General features: G+C 40.7%; 1 long non-coding RNA gene across 3 annotated transcripts in view; it reads left to right on the top strand.

The window, feature by feature from the left end:
• LOC109285381 (uncharacterized) overlaps nt 1–24,170 on the top strand; it is a 94,068-nt gene that overhangs the window by 11,882 nt on the left and 58,016 nt on the right. For all 3 annotated transcript variants that reach the window (XR_009460204.1, XR_002093120.2, XR_009460205.1), the window contains exons 2-3: nt 17,984–18,037; nt 22,730–22,812. This is a non-coding gene — a long non-coding RNA (uncharacterized LOC109285381). The remainder of the gene's footprint in view (nt 1–17,983; nt 18,038–22,729; nt 22,813–24,170) is intronic.

The raw sequence follows: 24,170 nt of genomic DNA, 5'->3' as shown, positions 1-24,170 counted from the left end.
CATGATTCTGGTCCTCAAGGAATCCATTTCTAAGGAGAAGAAGGCGATTAGGAAGAGTGAGCATGAATTCGCCAACAGCAAGTCATGCCTGACCAATCTGATTGTCTTATGTGATGAGATGACTGGTTCTGTGGATGTGAGAAAAGCAGTGGATGTTATATACCTTGACTTTAGCAAGGCTTTTGATACTGTCTTCCACAACATTTTTGCAAGCAAGCTAAGATAAGTATGGGTTGGGTGAATGAACTATAAGGTAGATAGAAAACTGACTAGATCATTGGGCTCAAAGTGTAGTAATCAATGTCTAGTCAGCACCCGGTATCAAGTGGAGTGCCCCAGAGGTCAGTCCCAGGGCTGGTTTTGTTTAATATCTTCATCAGAGACCTGGAAGATGAGATGGAGTGCATCCTCAGCAAGTTTACAGAAAGCAGGCTGGGGTGAGTAGTAGATTCACTGGAGGGTAGGGCTAGGATTCAGAGAGGCCTAAACAAATTGGAGGATTGGGCAAAAGAAATCTCATGAGGTTAAACGAAGACAAGTACAATGTCCTGCACTTAGGACAGAGTAATCCCATGCGTCAGTACAGGCTGTGGACCAGCTGGCTAAGTAGCAGCTCTACAGAAAAGGACCTGGGATTCTAGTGCACAATAAACAAAATATGAGCCAACAGTGTGCCCTTGTTGTGAAGAAGGCTAATGAAAACTGAGCTACATTAGCAGGAGCATTGCCAACAGATCAAGGGAAGTGATTATTCTCATTGAATGTGCACTCCCTGAGATTGGCAGTGCACCCCCTGCAAAAAGCACTGTGGACACTGCTGGAGGCGCCTGTAGGCAGTCGCCACTCACCTGCCCCCCCCCCCATCTCTTCTGACGCCACCAGCAGCATCTGCGGGTGGTCCCTGATTGCTGCTGGCCACCACTGCTGCTGCTGGCAGTGTCTGTGGGAGGTCACTGAATGCCAGTCAGCACTTCTTCCCACCTCCCCACCCCCTCCGCTGACACTGTTGCAGCTGCCTGCAGGAGCTCCCTGCTTGCTGCTACCATGCCTCTGCCACTGATACCACTGCTGCCACCTGCAGGCAGTCACTGTGCTGCCCCAGCCTCCAGGGGCATGCGTCGTTCATGATTATTCTTCTCTATTTCCATCAAGACTACAAGAAAAACTACAGACCTTGATCCCCCCCACTACCTAACCCAGGGACTTTTTACATGCTCCCTAAAATCCACAAACAAGGGAACCCTGGCAGACCTATCATATCCAACCATGGGACCCTAACTGAGGAAATATCAGGTTTCATTGAATCAATCCTAAAACCGCTCATCACCCACAGAGCACGTTTTATACAAGACACAACAGACTTTCTATGGAAACTTAAAAACATAGACCACCTTCCCAGCAACACCCTCCTAGTCACCATGGATGTTACCAGCCTATATACCAACATCCCACACCCGGATGGCATCCAAGCCTGCCTTACATATCTACAGGAACAAGATTACAACTCAGAATACAGACCCAAAGATATTACTGACCTTATACACTTCATCCTCTCACACAACAATTTCATTTTTAATCATCAACACTTCCTCCAGATGATGGATATAGCTACGGGCACCAAAATGGCCCCATGGTATGCCAACCTTTTTATGAGCCACCTGGAAGAAGACTTCCTCAAGAACTGCACCATCAAACCCTTGCTATACTTAAGATATATCAATGACATCTTCATCATTTGGACTGAAAATCTACAATCTCGGATTGAGTTCCATCAGAAATTCAACAATCACCATCCCTCCATCCAGCTTTCTCTAGAATACTCCGCACCAACATCGCCTTTTTAGACATCATGATCAGTATCTAGAATGATAAAATACAGACCACATTATACAAGAAACCCACAGACCAACATACATATCTGCACAGAACCAGCAATCACTCTAAACACACCAAAAAAGCTGTGATATACAGCCAAGCCCTCAGATACCACCGCATTTGTACTGAAGAAAACACCTGGGATTGCCACCTCACCAATCTTAAAAAGGCTTTCACCCAACAAGGACACTCCTCCTGAGAGAGAGATCGCACGTTTGAAAGAGCCACCCAGATACCATGTGAAGAACTGCTGCAGTACAGAAGGAAAACCCCCACAAATCGCACACCGCTGGTTATGACATATCACCCCTCCCTTGAACCTGTACAGAACATCCTCAAACAATTGCAACCCATACTAGAAAGAGACCCGATTCTTAAAAAGATCTTCCCAGAGCCACCCATCCTAGCCTTCAAACAAGCACCGAACCTCACTAATCTCATCACCAGAAGCAAACTTCCTCAAGTCCAGAACACACCAAAAGGATCCAGACCATGCCATGACAAGAAATGCAAAACCTGCCAACACATCTCCACCACCCCCACAATTACTACACCCCACAACAGAGCCATCAGCATTCCCGGATCTTACGGCTGCACCTCCAGAAATGTTATATATCTCATCCAATGCACCAAATGCCCTGATGGAAAATACGTAGGAGAGACCAAACAACAACTGCTCACCAGAATGAGCGTACACCAGAAATCTATCAAAGACAGAAATACCCAGTTACCTGTGGGGGCACATTTCTCACAAGAAAACCACTCTCTCCAATCTCTCAGTCCTGATCCTCAAAGAAATCTTACACAACACTTCCCAGAGACGAGCCTATGAACTCCACTTCATCAACCTCCTGGATACTAAAAATCATGGACTAAATATAGACATTGGATTTATGACACATTATAACCTGCCTGACATCTGACTCCCCAGGTATCTCTCCATTATTCATCCCCCTTCTCTCTCTTCCCCATCCTCCCCAGCCTGTCTCTCACCCACTGATTCCTCAATCTACATTTTCACTGACTACCTGTCTTGTATGCATACCAGCCCAGCCACTGGCTTCTTTATTTTCCATTCCATCCAGGAAGAGCACACACCAACTGCTGAAACTTCCTTAGCCTGACAAAGGGTTTTTTAACCCGAAAGCTTTCTTAATAATTGTTTTCCAACTATTTAAGTTGGTCTAATAAAAGATATCAGATTCACCAAAAGAAACTTGTCTGCCTATGTCCTTAGAACAACACGGCTACAACCTACACCCCTTCTCCTCTATTTGGCACTGGTGAGGAAACATCTGGAGTACTGTGTCCAGTTTTGGGCACTCCAATACAGAAAGGATGTGGAAAATTGGGGAGAGTCCAGGGGAGGGCAATGAAAGTTGGAAAGCTGGGGTACATGATTTATGGGGAAAGGCTGTGGGAACTGGGGTTATTTAGTCTGGAAAAGGGAGGACTGAGAGGATTTAATAATGACCTTGCATTACCTGAAGGGTGGTTCCAAAGAGGATGGAGGTAGACTGTTCTCAGTGGTGGCAAATGACAGAGCAAGGAGCAATGGTCTCAAGTTGCAGCAAGGGAAGTTTAGGTTAGATATTAGGAAGAATTTTCACGCTAGGAGGGTAGTAAAACACTCAAACAGGTTACCTAGAGAAGTTGTGGACTCTTCATCCTTGGAGGGTTTTAAGATCTGGCTTGACAAAGCCTTGGCTGGGATGATCTAGTTAGGGATGGTTCTAAAGGGGTTGAACTAGATGACCTCCTGAGGTCCCTTTCAACCCTAACTTTCTATGATTCTTTATAAGGAAAATATAATGAAATGTGGTTAGGTTCATGTAGAAACACCTTCAATGGAGGTTTTCAAGTACAGGTTCAAGAAGCTTCTGTCAGAGAGGATTTAGGTATACTTAATCCTCCCTTTGGGTGTATGTGGGAGGAAGCTAAATGACCTCTAAGAACCCCTTCTAATTCTACATGTCTATGACTTAGAGGAGTTGATCAAACATCTGCAAATATCACACAATGTTGTCACAAATATAATACTTTGGGAAAGCCTTAACACAGAGAAGATAGAAAAACTGTTTGCACATGAATTATGTGATCACACAAATTAAGAAATAGCTATATGACTTGCCTCATTGAATCAAAAAATGGGACTATTTGTGAAGAAAGGAATGATTCACTTTGTTCCATGGCAGCAGGGACTGGTAGTGAAGATATCTTCTCTGCTTGCAGGGTGTCCCACTCACTGTACCATAGAATCTCACTCCCTCTTTCTGTCTCCCTGGATTCTTAATGCATTTTATATTAGACAAGGATGGGATAAAAGGAGTAACTGTCTTTACAGTAGTTGCTAAAAGCAAGGATTCCCCCCTCTGAGGGGGATCTTAGAGTTGTATTCTTTTTTTGTTTTACTTCCCTTCTGGCCTAGCGAATGTGACCCTTTCATCTTGTCCAGTCAGCCAGTTTGATCAGGAGGACATTTATAACACCCCTAGAATGATATCTCATAATTTATTAATTTCAGCACTTTACTTGGAGGTAGGAGATGTAGGTTTGACTCCTCTAAGTATAAAGGGGGCTGAAAAGGCAGGTCTCTGGTTACCTACACAAGTGATCTCACCATGAGGCCAGTAGGAAAAAGTGGGCTTTTTGACCATTCTGAACTCAGTACTGAATACCATTGTCAGGAAATTCTGGTTCAGGCAGGTATCTGCCTTCCAAGCAGCCTGGTTCCTAACATGATGGAAGCATCTCCCTTGCTGTCCTGATTCAGAAGCCTAAATTTTGAGGAGAGTAACTCAGAATGTGCCTGTCTTTCCTATTGGTTAGCTGTAGGAACATTCCTACTCAGTGACTAAATGATCTAAATCATCCTTGGAAGACAGGTGGGTCTCATTTATTGTGTTGGAAATAGAGGGACCTAACTTGTCATTTTGGATCACTGTTTTCAGGCAAGTTGCTAAATTTTAAGTGTCAAAAGAGCCTAACTGGCAGATGTCATTTGAGATCTGTCCCCAAGAGATTTTGTATCACTAAAATGAGATAACATCCACCAGTCTCAGTTTCACATTGTGACAGTTTAAGAAATGTCTAAATAAAACTGATGATTATTGAATAATGTTATAATGAATATTGTCATATAATCCATCACAGCTCTGTTACATATGACTAGGGACCTTGTTGTATAAATTAGGTTCAATATATGGCATTAGTATAAAGGACTGATTATCACAATTTTTTTTTTTTTTTTTTTTTTTTGAGAATGAAGCATGTAGTAAGATATCTGACAAGTAAGAAAAGTATCAGGCAAGAGGTGTGATAGTAAAACAAAAGAACTGGATATATAAGGCATCTGTACACAAAGATGGTGGGGGGAGGGCACTGTAATTAGAGCGGCTCAGAGACTCAGGGCTTTGTTTCGATGTCTTATCCAAAGCTCAGACAAACAGTTTTAAAGATGCATAGCACAGCTATATAGTCCCCTCCGGGGAAGAAGATTTTGCTAGAAATGTCCTTATATGGTTTCTTGTTATTAAGGAATCTCATAATAGTAATTAATTAATAACATGTAAAATAAAAGACAAATGCTTTGTATTTGTTTGGGCTCTGAACAATAACAATGCCAAAGAAAAATGGTAAATAATAAAAGATCAAACAAATACAAAAATTGCATAAAATAATGTATGACCATGAAGTTGAAGTGTCAAAAAAGTCTTTGGCTAATCTGAGACTGATTTTCTAAAGATCACAAAACTTTAGTTCAATACAACTTTTTTAACCTCCTTTCTCAGCTCGGGTCACTTTATCAGTTCTTGTAAATCTGGGAATTGGGATAGGTTGATTAAATTATACAAAGTTAATACCAATGCAAGAACAAGAACTTTTTCTCTTGTTATAATACTCTCGTGTTCTGAGGATTAAATCTGGAATGGACTTGTAATATTACATGCATAGACCAGTGCATATGGCATTTCAAGAAATGAGAGAAGGTCTGATAGATAATCATTCTTCTTCTACCAAATGCTATAGCAGATAGGAAGTAAGAGTGGTAATTCAGAAGAAAGCACTTTGAACAGAAACAAGATGACAATGATTTCATTCTTCTGTGCCAATCAATAGAGCTGGCATTCATGACTTAAGAAATGAGACTGCACTGCTATATTCTAAATATTCACAAAATATTTGAAAGCAAATAAAGATACTGCGATTGCTGAAAAGAAGGTCTTGACTCAGTGTTCAATGTATGAATGTAACCTTTTACATTTACAGTATAATTATCCTCCTGTGCAGTAGGGACGAATAAATTATAAGAGGGATATGAAGAAAAATAAAATCACATAAAATGGGTTTCTCCAGTGCAATCACTCTCATCTATCTGGAAACAAAGCACAGATTTTTCCTCACCTCAGCCCCCTTGCAGGAAAAAGGAAAGAGTGTTTACAGTGATATCAGTGGCTGATTACTAGGCATGAATGGCCAGAGATGTAACAAGCAGAGCTGGCATCCTGGGTTAACCTTGCAGGAGAGCAGGGGAGTGGGGTGGTGCATATTTCCAAGAGTGGGGTGGGGGGAATACAGTTCCAACAGCAGTCTTACCCATGCCAGGAACTCCTAAACAGCTCCTGATTGAACATTACCACATGCTCTGCCCACCCCAGCTGTTGCTCTTAAAGCAGCAGCAACAGCAATAGCAGCAGCAGCCAGGGACTGTTTTGGAGTTGCAGGCATAGATAAGTAATGTGGCTGCTCATGATGCCAAGGCACAGACTTTGAGGGGGTGGGGAGCAATACCAGCTCCCCTCCTAACTTGGCATCTAGGGTAGATACCCTTTTTGTCCACCCCTAGTTACACTACTGTAAATGGCCATCATGAAGAAAGCATAAGTAGGAATCACCATCTTGACCCCCTTTATGCAGAGATCTCAAAAGGAGAATTTTCTCCCTGAAGAAAATTTGTCCTTGCAGTTTAGGAGTCCAGATAAGCTGTTATGGTCTTGGAAGCTTTGAACTGGGGGTGTGATCCCAAAAATAATTTGAATGGAAAGTTTTTGTCCTAATTTAAAAATAATGCATTAAAGTGTAAGTTTTCTTCAATACATTTTTTGCTGATGGAAAATTAAAGACTAGATTCAATTTATTAAAAATACATAGATGTCTATCTGCCTTTGTAAGAGCCCAAGTCTACTGATTAGATGTTCCTGAGATCCTCAAAATCCCCTTCAGTTGCCTCTGTAGGTGTGTAAATAGTCTACATTCCTGCAGGTGGGCACATAGAAAGCTACTGATGTCTTTTCAAGTCCAAAAGGGAATTTTCAAAGGAGGGAGGAGAATGTCTATCTCACCAGTGGGACCCAATTTTTTTTATTCTGGGGCACAGTTTCAGAATGTCTCTAAGCCATATGTGTTGCCTATAGATAGTAAATGACAGCGAATGGAAATCTCTTATTTCCTCAATGGTAGTCCCAGGGTTAGCAGAAGGTTATACAGACATGGATTTAGAGACCAGCATTCAACTGGCTGCTCTGAAAAAGGGCCTTGGACCCCAGTCTCTTTCCTTCCACATTAAAAAAAAAAAATACTGGCTTATAGAATGAGGTGAGTCTCAGATGTTCTGCAGTTAGACCAGGTCCACTTTGCATATTCCAAAATTTATAAAGCAAGAAAGAGTATACCTCTGTGGCCTAATGGCTAAGGTAATCAATAGGAATGGAAAGTCCTGAGTTTATAGGAACATAGTAAAGCAGGTCTGGAAGGGACCTCATAAGGCCATCTAGTCTAAACCCTTTCTTGAGCACCTTATAGACTACCTGAAGTATATGAATGTGTGTATGCTACATACATATATATATATATATATATATATATATATATATATATATATATATATATATATGTATGTATGTAGCATATATAAGCTTCATCTTAGCCAAAAGGCTGATATATTTATATATCATACACACACACATACACTTTGGGTAGTACACACTCTTTGGGTGGTCTACAAGGTGAAAAACTATCCTTTCTTCTGCTAATATCCAGGTTACTCTCTCCCTGTCTTCCTAACCCAGTTGAGTACCCTAACTTCTGAGTTCCAAGATTCAGAGTGCAGGCCCAATGGCATGAAAGCCATAGGCTAGCATGATGTCTGGGTGGTCGGTGGCAACTGGGATTCCTTGAACATTTCACAAAATTCAGTTCTCTAGGAGGATCATTAGTTTCCCTGGTGTGGACCAGGTACTAATTGTTGGCACAACATGAATGCTGCTCCATTGCCAACCATTGCACAGCCAACCACCATTGTTGGGGTCTTTGCAAAAACCCAGACTGTAGCTGTGGCAAAACACGAACCATGTCACAGATTGTTGATGACTGCCTGCTGACTAAGTTTAGTGGCTCTTTGCAAACCTCAGAAGTGGGACTTATGCATTCTGTATCCCAAGTGGGATACCAATGGGTAAGTGCTTAGGTATTAAAAAATAGTACTGACCTAAACTTTAGAAAGGGGTAAAAGTTTCAGTATTTTGTCCTTCATCTCTCCTAATGGCTACCGCTGAGCACCCCCACCTTTCTAGATGACCTTATGGAGAATTTCAGCTTTCCCTAAAATTTCTATATAAAGGGAGCAAGCACATAAATTAAGTAAGATTGGATAGGTCATTGGAGCTCATTGGAGGCACCCGAACTTCCTTATTGAGTATACAGGGATCATTGACCAGTGCATAAGTTGAAATTGAATTCTAGGGCAACACTTCTAGATTTTTAAGTATTGCAGTTCCCAAATGTAGATTCCTCCAAGATGAAACTGAATCTAAGCCATGCAAACGTTTGAAACTTAAAAAAATAAATAAAATCTGACCCCTTAGTTTATTTTATACTATAGTCTTTAAAAATACATTAACTTATATTTATCTTTCAAATTATATTTTAATTCAATATAAAATATGTAGGGACAATCTATTCCCAAAAATCCATGCCATACACTAGGAGCTACTTGCCCAAGCACAGAATTTGATCCCAAGATTGAAGTGAGTGATTGTGCACATAATTTGTGTTTTGTGCACATCTCCATGTTGCCTGAACTTAGTCTGGTTTCACTATTCTGTTCACTTCACAGGGATATGAACCTCAAAAACAAACTGGGATTTTTAAATAATATTCTGACTTTTTAAAATATAGCTAAAAAGTCAACAGATTTTTAATATACTTAAATGCTACATGAAGGATCAAATTCTCTACTGGCTTATACCAGTTTAGTTCCATTGAAAATAATGGGTTCAATAGATGTAAATGGGGACTGACCATATCTTGTGTAATGCTTAATATTAATGACAAATTAGAAGGAAATTGATAATTTTATGGGGCCAGGATATGTTTTAAACAAGCATCCTTTTATTTTTATATTTATCTTTATACATGAATGTCCCTATTCAAGTTCCATTATTCTATGAGCATATTTTTCTGAAGGCACTGGAACATTAATATATGAGTTTATAATCCATATGCACAGCTGCTTTTTAGAGGGAAAAAAATATTCCCCCAACAGTTGGGGAATTCTTTTCTTTGTGTAACGTCTTGGAAGTTCTAATTCTAAAAACATGTCTGTTTGAAGATCAGGCTTCAATGTTGTTTTATAATGTAACATCTCATTAATATATTATGACTTTGGAGCCAATCTATTGCCTATGGATGCCAATAGAAGGATTCCTGTTGTCTTCAAAGGTCATTGGGTCAGTCCTATTAGATCTAAATTGTGTAATGACTATCTATTCCTTATTTTAGGGCAAATAAGCATGGAATGTAACCTCCTTTTCTGTGAAAAATTGCACACTGATACAGAATTATTGAAGTCCTTAGGAGTTTTGCCAACAGTTTTAGTGGTAGAAAAAATGTTTAAATTATTGGGGTGAAGCTGGTGAGTTTATTAGGTGCTTTTTTGGCATTCATTACTGTATTTATTTAAAGCAGATTTAAGAGAACCCAAAGTTTGCTATCATCTTATTATTTTGCAATCAATAATCCAGCTTCCAAAGAATGCAGGGTAAGAATTTTGATTTTCATTAATATATTCCTGTTTGACTCAGTAAGCTATAAATGTTATACAGTTTTAAATCTCTTCCTCTTTGTGAGTTTTAACTGAACTGAAACAACACATTATAAATTCTATCTTTTCTTTGAGACTTCCTGAGTGATGGATGGTTCATATTGATATTAAATTCATTAAGTGTGTCCTTAGGGGAAACCTGACTTGAAAACTGGTTTCCTTTTAAACTCCCTCCTCTCCTCCCCCTCCCCCCCCCCCCAAGTTGTTTATTAAAATAAAATGTTTCTTGGCCTGTGGACAAAAAAGGAAGATAAAAGATACAAACTAATTGTATTTCCTATATTTAATAAATAATGTTACCCTAACATAAAGAGAAGACCATTTCTTTTTAATGTAGGAAAAGGTTATATAGTCTCTTGTTTTCCTACTCTTTACATTTTTGACACCTATGTGAATTTGTTTCATTGTTTTGGACTGTTTACTTCATACATTCTATAATATAAATTCCTTTGGCATTTTGCTGGGCATATTCCCTTGTGGATTCAAGTTCTTTTTCCTTTTTAATTAGATTGACCTTTTGGTTCACTTGGCTGCCCTCAAAATGACTGAGAATGCCTGTTCTCTTGGTAGGCAATTTGAAACAAGCACAGAAAGACTGAAAAAAAGTAATTTAAAATAAAAATATTTTTATACAGTGATCCCAGCAATATAATTGCATAATCATCATTCTCATACCCCCTAATACAAAGAAATACAAGCCACTACAAATTTTGGGATGAATTAATAATGACATGTTGCTTCTCATCTTCTTGAGTGAGCACTTTTATAGTGCGCTTTGGACATTTTTACACGTGGCAGGGGTTTAGACCTTAGGGGTTTATTCTATGCCCACTAAATTGAAATGGTGGGTTTTAATTGAAATTCACCATTTCATTTTTTGTGTCCTGTTACAGCAAGGTGCCCTATCCTTTTCTGTTTGTTTCTTTGGTTTTTGTCAGAGCTGGAGCCTGGCCATGGCCAGGGGGCGAGCTGCCAGCAGTGTGATCAGCCCCTGAGCTGTGGGGGGCCTCCAGTCCTTTCCTTTGCAGTGATGGTGCCCCCAGAGTTGCCCGGGGGGCTGCTAGCTTGCCAGGTACTGCCTCAGCTCAGGGGCAGGGCCCCTGACAGGGCCCACTAACAGCCCACCCAGTTGGCCCCAGGAGGCACTGCCATTGTGGAAGATAGGACCAGGGACTCCCACAGGTGAGGGGCTGCTTAGCCCACTGGCAGCTCACCCCCCGACCATGGGGAAGTTGGACAGGTTCTACCAAAAAAATAAAAAGGATCAGGACCCTCACTGCTTCTGCGTTCAGCAGGCTCCTGTGGCTGGAAGGATGCCTGAGGCCACCCAGGAATGAGCTGGTTTGCCCCTGGGGCAGCACAGGAATGCAGTAGGAAGGTGGCTGGGTTTTTTGGCAGCTAGAGAAAGTGGTGAGGATGGTGCACGGGGCATAGGGTTGCCTAGGAGGGCTGCTAGCTGGCCAGGTGCTGCCCAAGCTCAGAGGTTACCAATCCAATGCTTCCCTAAGCCCACCCAGGCATCCAGTGCCCCATGCACCATCCGTACCAACTTTTTCCAGCCACCAGCACACCCAGCTTGCTCCTGGGGCAGTTCAGGGAGGCGGCAGGAGGGCAGCTGGGTGTGCTAGCGGCCAGAGAAGGCAGCAAGGATGGTCCACAGGATGCTGGAAACCTGTGCAGGCTCAGGGAAGTTTTAGTTCAGGTGCCTCCAAGCTGGGGAAGTACCCAAACCCAGCTGCCCCCCTGCCACCTTCCCACACTGCCTCAGGGGCAAGCCAGCCCACTCCTAGGTGGCCCCAGGTATCCTGCCAGCTGCAGCAACCTACTGAAGGCAGAAGCAGAGAGGGGCCCAATCTTTTTTTTTTTTTTTCCCCAGTGGAGCCTGCCCACCTCTCCCAAGGCTGGGGGTGGTGAGCTGACAGCTGCATCATTGCAATTTGCAATGTTGCAAGCTAAAATACTTTGGGATGTAGTTTAGTTTGCATCAATGAAAACTCATTTAAACCCCCAGAACTGTTACACGTGTACAGTCTGATGCCATTAAGCCACACAAAGTGAAACTTTTGTCACACGTACATGGTAATGGCATCATGTATACAAAAGCCCTTTGTGACTAATATTCAGAGTATGATTTAAGTATCCCATAGTATCTTGCCTTTTCTACCCTTCCAAGTTACAAAATGTAGACTTAAGTAGCTGTAAAGTTTAAGGGTCCTTTTCTACCATTCATTATATAGCATTTCAGGCTAGGTACAGGCATTCAAAAAGCCTGAGGAGGAGTTGATCTAAGTTAAGCAGTTTTCTGTAAGTAGCATAATTTATATTGGTAGTGAACAGAACACATATTTGCCTTTTGGTGGGGGGAAGTGCAAATCTTACACTGGGTTTTGCCATTTTTTAACCAGTCTTTGTGTGCCAAACTTCTGTTCTATTACAGGTATAGACTGGTTTTGTCTGCCAAAGTTCTGTTATGGGTATAAACTGGTTTCCAATCACTTATACTGGTAAAAGTCTGTACCAACTAGCCTCTGTGTTTTATTATTATCAACATTACACATGAGAGACAGTAGTTAAGTAACACTGTCCAAGCTAAAAACCACATTCAACAGACTTTTCATGAGGTCAAGAGTGATTGCAAATCCTTCAGTTAAAAAATGTAGACAAAGATCATATTATCCAACTCTAAATAATTGTTCTGAAAATATAATAGCCTAGGCACAAAAACTACTCAACCACTTTTTACCATGATAATAATTATGAAAAAGGTACTTTCCCAGCAAAAAATAATTACACACCTTAAGCTCCTGAATGAACAGGATTTTATAAGGTTAATTTTACTCTGATGACATTTTGAAATACCTCTCCATATTTTTATACTACTTGTTTTCTTCTGTTACTTTTACTAATAGACTTGAACTGAGTTGCTTCTTATTTGTATCAACATCAGCATGAAAGAAACCAGGCCCAATGATTTCACATTGTATTGTAACTCCTTAAAGTAGTTTAGCAGTGTAGATCAGTACATGTATGTGATTAAATTTCATTGGCGTTATCATTACTGTCATGAGCACCACAAGTGGCTTTGAATGTTAGCTCACATTGTTATTTACCTAGTAAATAGTGGATTTGTCTACAAGACACTTTACTGCACAGTAGACTTTACTTTGCAGTAAAGTGTCACCACATAACCATGCACAGCAGCTACTGCACAGTAAATTAGTCTACTGCACAGTTAGCTAGTACCAGTTACAGGTACAAAATTAGCTGTGCAGTACTTACTGTGCAGTAAGGCTTGTGTAGATGCTGATCAGGACTTGGTACTGTGGCACTCCCAGCTCCCCAGAGGAACAGGAAGCTGAGCAGTACCAGGGCTGGGGACCTTTTGCTTTCCCACTCAGCCAGGGGTTTGGCAGGAGCTGTCCCACTGGTGGGGCAGCTGGCAGCAAGCCAGTAGCAGGACAGCTCCCAGCTAACCCTTGGATTCCTCACCTAGATGAAGGTTCACTTCTGGCTGCCCCACCAGCCAGTCAGGGAAGAGGACTGGGAAACACTTGCAAAGGAAGGGACACTTTCCTAGCCCCAGCGCATGGGGCTAGGAAACAGCTGCCCCACCAGGCCTGACCCCGGTGCCCCCTGCCAACCTGGGGCATCCTAAAGCTCCCCCTGGATGCCATAGTGAGGCAGAGCAAGGCACAAGTAGCCCAGCTCTGAATTGCTCCCATTGGGAGCAAATTTGCTCCTGATGGATACATGTGTAGATATGTTCCCAGGGAAAGTGCAGTATTTTACTGCACAACAAGCTTACAGCACATTAATATCAAGTGTAGACACACCCAGGTATATTAAGCCATGTGGTACCATCCCTAATGCTCCTGTGAAGTAAATGGCATGCCTGTGTGCTATAGAGAAGGTCAAGCTCCAAGCAAGATTTCATTTTCTGCTGTACCAGAGGACTCTGGAATGCAGGTCCAGAATTCTACCTTTCAAACATCAGGATGTATTCTCAGGACTTTAGGATGTAACACTGGTCAAGATTTATTTCCTGCCTGTCTGCTAGCACCCCAAATTAGGAACCCTTTCCACCCACATGACCTAACATAATTACTACTCAAAGCCAATGTTAATAATTTAAAAACTGTTTTCTAGTAGTGAATTGAAGGAGGCAACCAACATTTGACAACTGTGAAAGAGCCAGAAGGAAAATGGTACATTGCTTATACAAACAGCAAAATAAATACCAGTATTTCACATGGATGAAACAGAGAGGAAGATAGAAATATGAGCTGCATGCAAATGTTGGCATCTATTCAGCAAAGTATTTGAGTGCGTGGCCTTGATACAGTAAGGATTAATGACCATATTAAGGTCTGTCCTTATTAAGGCCAGCACTTAGCACTTAATTGCAAGCTTAAGCAATGTCTTGCATAAAGATGAAACTGTTTAGAAGCTTAAGTGATTTGTCGCATCAGGATCTAAGTAAGCTTTTGGGGGAAGTGAAATTAGATTTTTAATATGACTGGTTCTAAATCATTCTAATAGGTAAAAGTACCATATCCCTCACTGATTTGGTTTTTAAATATGATATGTTGAACTCCAGGAAGGAAACATACAGTATATCATATTTTTAGGACTTTCTGTAATGAGGACTTAAAATGGCAAACAACGCCAACTTTAGAATAATGGCCTGATCCCCAGGGCTTCATTTTACATCTTCTTGATTTATCTCTGCCTGAAAATTCACACTTCTGATTATGTGAAAAATATAATTCTTTTTCTTCAGTCAAGTTGTCATAACAGATACATAGAATTCTTCAGACTATATGAGGTCCATATGGCAAAAACCAGTGTCAGGGGATTCATTCATTCATCCTTTACTGGAGGAAATAGTAAAGGTATTCCACCTCTTTAGAGCCTAGTCTCCTGATCTTCTCACTATTATATATTATTAAATCCTTATTCTTTAATCTTTTCAAAGGCCTAAAATGTGGGCCTTATTAAGTTAGGCCATATTCTTATTACTACTGTGTAAGATAGGATAGTTGTTTTCTAGTCTACCTTCTGCTTATGGAGGTTTCTGGCTCTATTTCCTATTTGCTTGCCAGGATACTGACAAAGAATCTCTTTGACATATCCCCCCTAGCTTCCCTGACAGCCATAAAATGTTCCAAGGTTTTGGACTTGTATCTTGGAAGTTGTGAATTGGTTACTTAGCAGAGGGTAGGGAAGTAGCTGCTCTGTGTCTTAACTTTTCTGTGGATGTTACATATAGAGCTATGACACTTCCCAAGAAGTAAAACAAACAAACAAAAAATATAGTTCACAATGTTCTGGTCTGGGAGGCTCTGACAAAAGGTTTTTTCTTTTCTTTCTGTTTCCTTTTTAAGGTACAGCTCAGCAATATTGTTGGCATGGCTCACTGAGTCTCTAGTTCTTTTACTTGGGGCATTGACTGTACCCCTCTTTTCTGAAGTTCCCACAAAATCTGACTGTAAGCCCCCAGGCCCCTTCCCCAGACTCATGCCTTACCCCCAACAGCATACAAACCAAAGGTCTGTCTATTACCACAATCTACTTTTGTGGTCTTTAGCTGCCTTTGCTTACATTACAATCATGTCTAACATCTGTTGATACTGATGAAAAGCTGCTCTTTGCACTTCACATTGATAAGAGTTTATTGTGACCTGCCCCTTATTCTACTGCTGCTTGGCCCAAAGCATTTTTGGTATCAGAATTGTCATGTATTACTACAGTACTCTCAGCCATGGTTTATTACTGGGCTAGAAGTTACATAATTTCATCCATGTTAGGAATACCATCTGGATTTCTAGCAGGTCTGTGCTACCATCAATGTTCTTTTTATAGTAGCACCTCTGAGAGAGTTTGCTCCTTCCTACTGAATGAGATATTTCTACCTCAGCCCTTGAGGACCATAGAACTGCTAGTCCTTTGGCCTACCATCTCCTGAATCCCAGTTCTATAATTTTTCAAAAAGCCTAGCAACATGAGACCTAAAAAGTCTGACTTTCTCCTGCCTTATGGGATAGGATACAAAGGATACCTCTAGCTGTTTCCAAATCAGTTTACCCAAGTCCTAGGGGAGATCTCTGGATTTATTTCCTAGGCAGATTGTTGTCAGACTCCTGCTCAGTAAAAGGCTTCTTCAATAGAAATCTTAACCTATCTAGCAATCACCCCACCCCAGTAAAGTTTTGACTCTTTTTTCCAGCTATTGGTAGTCAGTTACTTGGCTGTAGCTAGAGAAATAGCAGATCTGTCCATTAACCCCATTTTGGCTATAATAGCCAAAAGTTTAGTTTATAATAACTTAGTTTATAATAGTTTAGTTTATAATAGCCATAATTAATTGCTCTTATAATAATATAAAAGCCATAATTAATTATAAATTAAACTAATTTATAATTAGTTTATAATAGTTTAGTTTATAATAGCTTAGTTTATAATAGTTTATTTTATAATAGCCATAGTTTATGTACCCCAGCATAACCTCCAAAATTATTTTAAGTCCTATTTGTTTTAGTCACCTCCTTAGAGGTGATGTATGCCTTGTATGCTATTACTAGGTGAAATGTGGCAAAACTAGGATGGAGCAACGAGAATGGCTACCCTGGGCACCAACTTGGGGGTGGAGGAGGTGAAAATGAAAAGTTGCCATTGCAGCTACATGATTGTGCCAGTGGCATGACAGCAGCTACAAATCACTGCTGCATCCATGTGTCATGACTACTCCAAGCACCCAGCTGTGTTGATACACCTCTAAATAGAATATATACCTAGAAAAATATGATTTGGCCTATTCCACAATTCAGTTAACTGTTTTTACCAACCTGAGTTAGTGATTTTGAGATGAAAGAAGTGAGACTATTATCAATGATTCCTTAAGTGCTTTTTTGGGTAGACCAGATCGCTTCACGGTTATTAAAGGAAATTTTGTGATGAGCTAGGTCTTTCAGTACAGCAGAAAGAGCAAAAGACTGAAGGACTTGTTAGCCAATCTTCTCTTTTTTTAAAAAAAGGAGACATCTTCAAAGATTTGGTACAAATCTTTGTGTAAATAATCAATTCAGCCATTTCTAATTAATATATTACTTAAGTAGTTCAAACTAATAGCTACAGTTTTCCTCAAGTAATTGTGTGAACTATTAAATATCAACCTGATATTGTGTTCACACAAAGGTTGGAATTATATTGGATAATAGAACTAGAAATTATTTTGCCATGTGGAAATCCTTTCCATTCAAATGTGTTTTGAAAAAGAAACCATCTGTTGTTTTTATTTTTTTTAATAGAAACTTTAAAGTATATAATGCAAATACAGTAGGAAATGTTTAACTATATACCTTATCATGGAACTCTGCCTATTTACACCAACTGAGGAGCTGGCCCTGTATTTTAGATATTTCCCTAGCAAAAAATGATACATACAGTGAATACGATGGATGATATCCTGCTTTTACTTCTACAGTATTCAGTTTCCATTATAGTGTGCAATGTAGCAGAAGTCAAATGTAATGTATATGGTGTCATGAAATCAAGGGTTATTACTATTACATGTGGAGCTGACTGTTTTCTGCTTCATTGGTGCACTGAATTAATTGAAATTAAGTGTCTCTCAACATAAATTTTGCAATGTCTTTGCTTCATTTTCTCTAATAATACTTGAATGAACCAAGAATTCATTAGGTACCAACTGAATCATTCTAAACTGCTAAAAGCATTGAAATAGTTTTTGTATATCTTACATTAATTCCTACAGGTCAATATAACTTACAGGTATGTAGATTTAAATCTGAATCAGATTTCATATCACCACTTCCTTTAGTTGTAATATTCAGATTCCAGATATGTTGATAAAGTGATCCTCATTGGTTTGGTTTTCTAATAGAAATCAATGCAAATAACAAGCTCCTAAATTTGAACAGCCCTGAACTCTGGGAAAATCTGAGCTGAAACCTGTACTTTATAGCTTATGTCTCATTTTCTTTTTAGGTATGAAACCTGTTAAGCAACATACAGAAACAGGAAGATCTTTCTATTGCCTGAGTAAGTACAGGGTCAAAAGTTCAAACAGAATGAAGGTATCAGTGTAATAAGCCTCAAACTGATCTATGAGGTAGTTTCAGAAGTCGTTGGTTTATCAAATATCCATTCCTTCTTTAAATATCCATACTGTTTTGAGCTCTAAGGGTGTATGTAGATGAAATGGGGGTTTACTTCACACTAAATTGAGCCAGTGGGTTTTTAAAAACACCGCTTCAATTTAGGGCAAAGTAAACCCCTGTGTCATGTACACCCATGTCTTACCTGCTTCTCCGGCAGTGGTGATGGGAGGGTGAGCTGCTGGTGGGCAGAGCAATCCCTGGGTTGCGGGGAGAGAGAGGGGCTGGTGCTTCCCTCCATGGCAGCGGCAGACCCCCACCAGGTGGTACCTGCCTGCAGGCACCCAGCTAGGGCAGTCCTGGGGGGCACCTGGGGGAAGGAACTGGGTCCCCACGGAGCTCATGCAAGCAAGCAGTCTCCAGGAGGGGTGGTGGGGAGATCAGGCTCACCACTTGTTTTTTTCTTCTTCAGTGGAGCCTGCCTTCCTGGGCTGCTGCTAGGCTGCCTGCACTGGCTGCCTGCAGAGTCCCTGAGCTGCACGGAGTCTGGTGCTTCACTCTATGGTTGTAAGGCAGCAAACTAGAACTCCTTAGAGCTGTTTTACTTTGCTGCATCCCAAAGTCATTTAAGGTGCATTACACCTTAAATGACTTTGGGATTGTGCTACAGTGGCTGGAATTAATACATAATATGCCACCAATGCTTGCAAACACCAATGTCTTTAAAGCAGTGTAAAAGCATTTAACCCGCTTTACAGTGTCATGCACACATGCCTCTTGTTTCGTCTACACACTCCTTAATAGGTTTTACACACAGTAAACTACACACTAGAAGAGATTTTCATTTTATGACTAGAGAATTATCATCAGTACACTTCTTTTACCTCCTTTAGGAAATGGAATTGTGGGAGGTGTGAAATCCTACCAGGCCATTTATGGCTACCCATTTAGGTTTCATAAGTTTTTTGGATGGCATTTTTCAATTGTTCAAAGTTTGTATTTTCCACTGAGCATTTTGTCCTTTTACTACCAGTTTTCTTTACCTAGTACCTGACTAGGATTTTCAGTTTCATTATATTTCTTTTCTCTGGAAAGAGATGACTATTGTAGCCCAGGTACACCCAGGGGTGTGCCCTGTCTGACAGTGGAAGGGATGGTGGTCAGGCAAGAGTGCTGTGAGAGGGGCCTGCCACGTGGGAGTAGTTCCCTTTCCTCTCTACAGAGTCAGGCTGAGACCAAGTGCTTAACTATATACAAATTTATTGCTACAATAAATACATATGAATAAAAAAAATAAAGTGTTTACAGTAAAATTAGCCTGTGACACCTTATACAATAACCTGCAATCAACATATTGTACCACTTCGAGAGACTGCAAAAACATAAACCGTGATTCACAGCATATGCAATAAATAACCCCCCCTGCACAGAATAAGCATTAATACTTCGGAACAGGTGAGTCAAGGCATCAACACAGTAAACACATATGAGCATCAATTTAGATAACCCAGGTAAGTTGAGGTAGTAATAACATAGACATACACAGGCAACAATACAGGTATGTTCCAATAATAGGCAATAAACACATATAGGCAAAAAGACAGATAAACCCATATAAACTCCCTTAAGGAGTACCTATATTAACCTCTACTGCATGAAACAACAACAGTCACAAAATAAGGGCGTATACTCAGCACCTCACAGGGTGTTCCCTGGAGACCCTCCTCTTTAGGACCCGAGGATGTGGACATGCCCCCTCCCACAATGGAGGAGGGTGGAGGCTGCAGACCCTCCTCTCCCAAGCCCGCCTCCCCTGTGGGACCCACTTCCCCAGCAACTCCTGCTCCCGCTCTGAAGCAGCCAAGGTTCATCCCCTGGTGGCCAGTCCTTTGAAGGACTCTCTCCAGCAGCACCTCTGGCTCCTGTTAATGGCCTGGGGCCCTGCACTGGGCACCCCAGGTGTTCCCACAGGAGTTGACCCCTTACTGGCTCTGGTTCCTTGGCCTTGCTCTGGTGGTCCTTCCCTTTCTCAGGACCTGCTCTGGGCACCAGGACTCTTTTAGTTTAACATGGAGCCACACTGCAGGGCTCTGGTTGCTCAGCCTAGAGCCAGGGCTAACTTGAGCAGCCTCGAGCTGCTCCCAGGGCCAGCTCTCCATGCACTGACCTGCACATCGTGTGGGGCCTGAGCACCCTCAAGCTGCTCCCAAGGCTGGCTCTCTGCGAGCCAATCCATGCACTGTCTACCCAGCCGCTTGCTGGGTTTGCATGCTTAAGTTGCCTCAAGTGGCTCCTAGAGCCTGAGCACCGTGTGCCGATCCACACTCTGTTGAGGCTCAGGTGAGGTCCCAAGGATGATCGTCTCTGCAGATCCTCTCTCCTTGCCATCTCTCATTGTGTTGATCCCATCCAACGTACCAAGCACCCTCTCCTTTTATATGCATCAGGGGCTCCACCCCCAGAGTTCTCTGGCCCTGGTAGAGTGCAGTCTCGAACCAGGTCCAGACTGCTCCTTGCCCCTGCCCTTCAGGGAAAGAGCATGGCCTTGCTTACCCTGGATTGCTTCTGATTGTTGGATGGGTGCCACCAATTGGAATTCCAGAATCTCGAGCCCAGGACTCATCCGGAGCTCAAAAGGTAAATCTGCTACACTATAAATAAAAAGCCGTATACGTGAATTATTATTAAATCCCTTAATGTCAATCTTAGGAAAGAAATTACTTGAATGCACATAGCAAGGAAGGAAATGTGAGGCCTTCTGGATGCAAATTTATAAAACAGGGAATGAGTGATACCATAGTGTACCATTGAAGGGGGTGGGAGGCTTGCAGTTTATTATTATTATTAGTTACCTCTGTAGCCTCCCTCTTAAAGTCAGGAGTCTAGGAAACCTTTGAGAATGGCACAAGATCCATCAAAGGAGAGATAAATCACCCCACCCCCCAGCAAAAAACACTGGTTTAACTTAGGAATGATTCCTCATTCACAAAAAGCATTCTGGCCTTACTTGTATCTTTGTGGCCAAAGAAAGTGGTTTCAGGAATGAAGAAAATGTTTTACAGTGTAATACTGATTTTGTTTTAGTTTATCTTTGGAAATGTTCTTTGTTAATTTTGCAAAATGTTGCATTAATCTTAAAGATAGTTAATTCTTTCAATAATATGGTACACAAATAATTTTTGAGAGTGTAATTGTTGCTTGCTTACTATTATGTCCTATTGAAAACTTTGCTTCTACTCTGTAATAATCTGTGCCACAAAGCTTAGGCACATTGGAAACAGTAAGACTGGATTCTTGGCTGTATACTCAAATTTCTTTCCTGCAGTTTTTATGTTGTTATATAATAAGCAGTTTACATTTATATGAAAACATAATGCAGTATCATAAATGTTATGTTCTCAGCTTTCAAATTGGTGATGAAAGGATTTGGGATGTAGTTGTTCATATGAATTATAGCACACAGTGTAATTGTTTTCCTTCATATCCCAAGAATTAAAATGTTGCCATTCTCAGTAAGAGGTTGTGATGGATCCTGTTATGAAAGTACAATGAAGAGTTTTGGGAAATCTATTTGGTTAAATAGTGTCATAACAGGTATGTCCAAATCCTATTTGGAAATGTTAGCAGTGTCTATCGGCTTTGGGAATGGTCTCTGACAAAACTAGAGTTTACGAGCATTGAAAATCTCATCTATTCCTTTAGCAATCTCATTAAAATCAAAGGGTCCCACAGGTTTTTACAATTAGAGTGGATAGACTAAAAATACAAAATACAGAACTGCAGCTGAAAATGTCCTTGCATATTATCCATCCATGCTATGTCTTTGTAGCCAAATACAAAAACAGTTTTGGAGGTGAGAAAAAAGAGGTTTTGCAATTTTTCCAGAATTTTATTAACAACAAACACATAATAGTGTCAATAATATTAATAATACATAAAATTGACCTCTGATTCATTTAATTAGGAAAATAATACATAATTTCAGTCTAATACTCTCTTGTTAAAAAGCTGTTTTAGGCATCATAAAGCAGTGGAACAGAAGAAAGGTGCTGAGGCTAAGACTCATAACCAAAATGTTTCCCTTAATATTCTCTTTGAATGTTGCTTGCTAATTAATATATAAAATCATATACCATATTTACTTTCATAACACACACACTTTCCACCAAAAAAATCAGCCTTCCAAAATTGGGGCCCATGCCTTAAGTAGGGAAGTTGATTTTTCTGCCCAGAATAAAAGAACAGAGACACTGTAAAATGGCTGCTACTTCTTTTCATTCTCTTCCCTCCAGCTGCCATATCAAAGAACGGAGAGATCTAGAGAGGATGCATTGGGGTAATCCTGCCTCTCCTTTGAGTCTTACTCCACCCAAATTTTTAAACCACCCAATTTTAAATCTTTGCCTGGAAGAAGCTGTGATATAGTTCTGAGGTTATCAATTGATTTAATGCTTTATTATAATCTACTTGATTTCTGCGAATCTCTCTTCACTTCATAGGTATTAAAGACCCTCTCTTCTTTTTAGTGGTTTTGATATTCCACTAATCATGTTAGCCTTTCTATTAGCTACTTCTGGACTTGCTTCTCCTATTTCACAGCCCTGCAGACTATTTTTCATTCTGTTCAAAATTCTAGGTCCACCCAGGGAGTTCAATCTACATCAGCAGCTACAGTTTCAGCTTTGGGAAAAGGAGCTGAGTTGGTGACTGTTCAGCTATGTAAGTGTTAAAACCATAGCTTTTGCCTGAGGAGGAAAGGGAAGGTGCATGAGCTGAAGATTAGGCTTTTTGCAGCCATAGCTTTGGGAAAAAAAATATTGTATTCATACTGCCATCCCCAAAACAATGTGTGTGTCTTATTTGGGCATATGTGATATACCAGAAAACATGCTGTTTCTTCTTATATTGAAACAGCTAAAAAAACTACTCTGAACTTTAGCTTTGATAGAGCCAATATTGCCCTGAGATTACTGTGACATATTTTGCAAATACAGTTGGTCTAATTCTCCATTCTATTCACCACACTCCTCACCTCTCCATTTGCAAATACAGTTGGTCTAATTCTCCATTCTATTACATCATTATATTCATGTAAATTTCATTTTTTAATGTTACAACAAGCTTTAAACTAATATAGAAGTGGGGTAAATCAGATCCATTTCACTGCTCAAATAAATCGCTTGTACACATGACGGGGATTTAATCCCTAAGGCTGCATTCTATGCCTCCTAAATTGTAATGGTGGGGTTTTAATTGAAACCCCACCATTTCAACTTTTTGTCATTTTACAATGAGGGGCCTGATCCTTTTTCTTTGAGGTCAGGGAAGAGTTGAATCGGGCTCTGAACTGGGGCAGCACCCAGCCTGCTAGCAGCTCACCTGGAAGGCCCTGTGTGCCACAGCCATGGAGGGAAGGGTTGGGACCCCTGCAGCTCAGAGACTGCTCAGCCCACCAGCAGCTCACCCCCTGGCTACAGAACAGGCTTCCAGGCTTCAAAAAAAAAAAAAAAAAGGTGCCTGCTGAAGGCATAAGTGGTGAGGGGTCCAATCCTTTTTTTCTGTGGAGCCTGCAAATCTCTCCAGTGGCCAGAGGGTAAGCTGATAGCTGCAACACATCATTGCAAACTAAACTACATCTGGATGTAGTTTAGTTTGCAATGATGCAAAGTCATTTAAAACCCCCAAAACTCTTGAACATGTACAGTGTGATGCTATTAAGCCACACCACGTGATGTTTTTGTCATGTGTACATGTTAATGGCATCACATGTACAAGCACCCATAGTGATGGACTAAACATCTGTTTGCAGGGAAGTGATTTGCTGAAAAGTGTAAGGCAGAAAGAATTACAGTGACCTTTGAACCAATGTAATGTCTATACGAGATGCAAAGGGGGGAGAATTTTCTTTTAAAATGCCCTTTAATTTTTTAATGCAAATTTGGATTCTTCAGTCACTTTTGGCTACCCATACTTCCATTCTGGCAATCATTCGATATCAGGGATGGGCAAAATATGGCCTATGGGCTGAATCCAGCTCACCAGGCACTTTCACATGGCCTGCAGGCACTCACCAACAA

This window comes from Alligator mississippiensis, chromosome 2 (assembly GCF_030867095.1).
Source record: "Alligator mississippiensis isolate rAllMis1 chromosome 2, rAllMis1, whole genome shotgun sequence".
NCBI lineage: Eukaryota > Metazoa > Chordata > Crocodylia > Alligatoridae > Alligator > Alligator mississippiensis.
The sequence above is the reverse complement of the archived record's forward strand: the minus strand, read 5'-3'. Positions and strand labels throughout refer to the sequence as shown.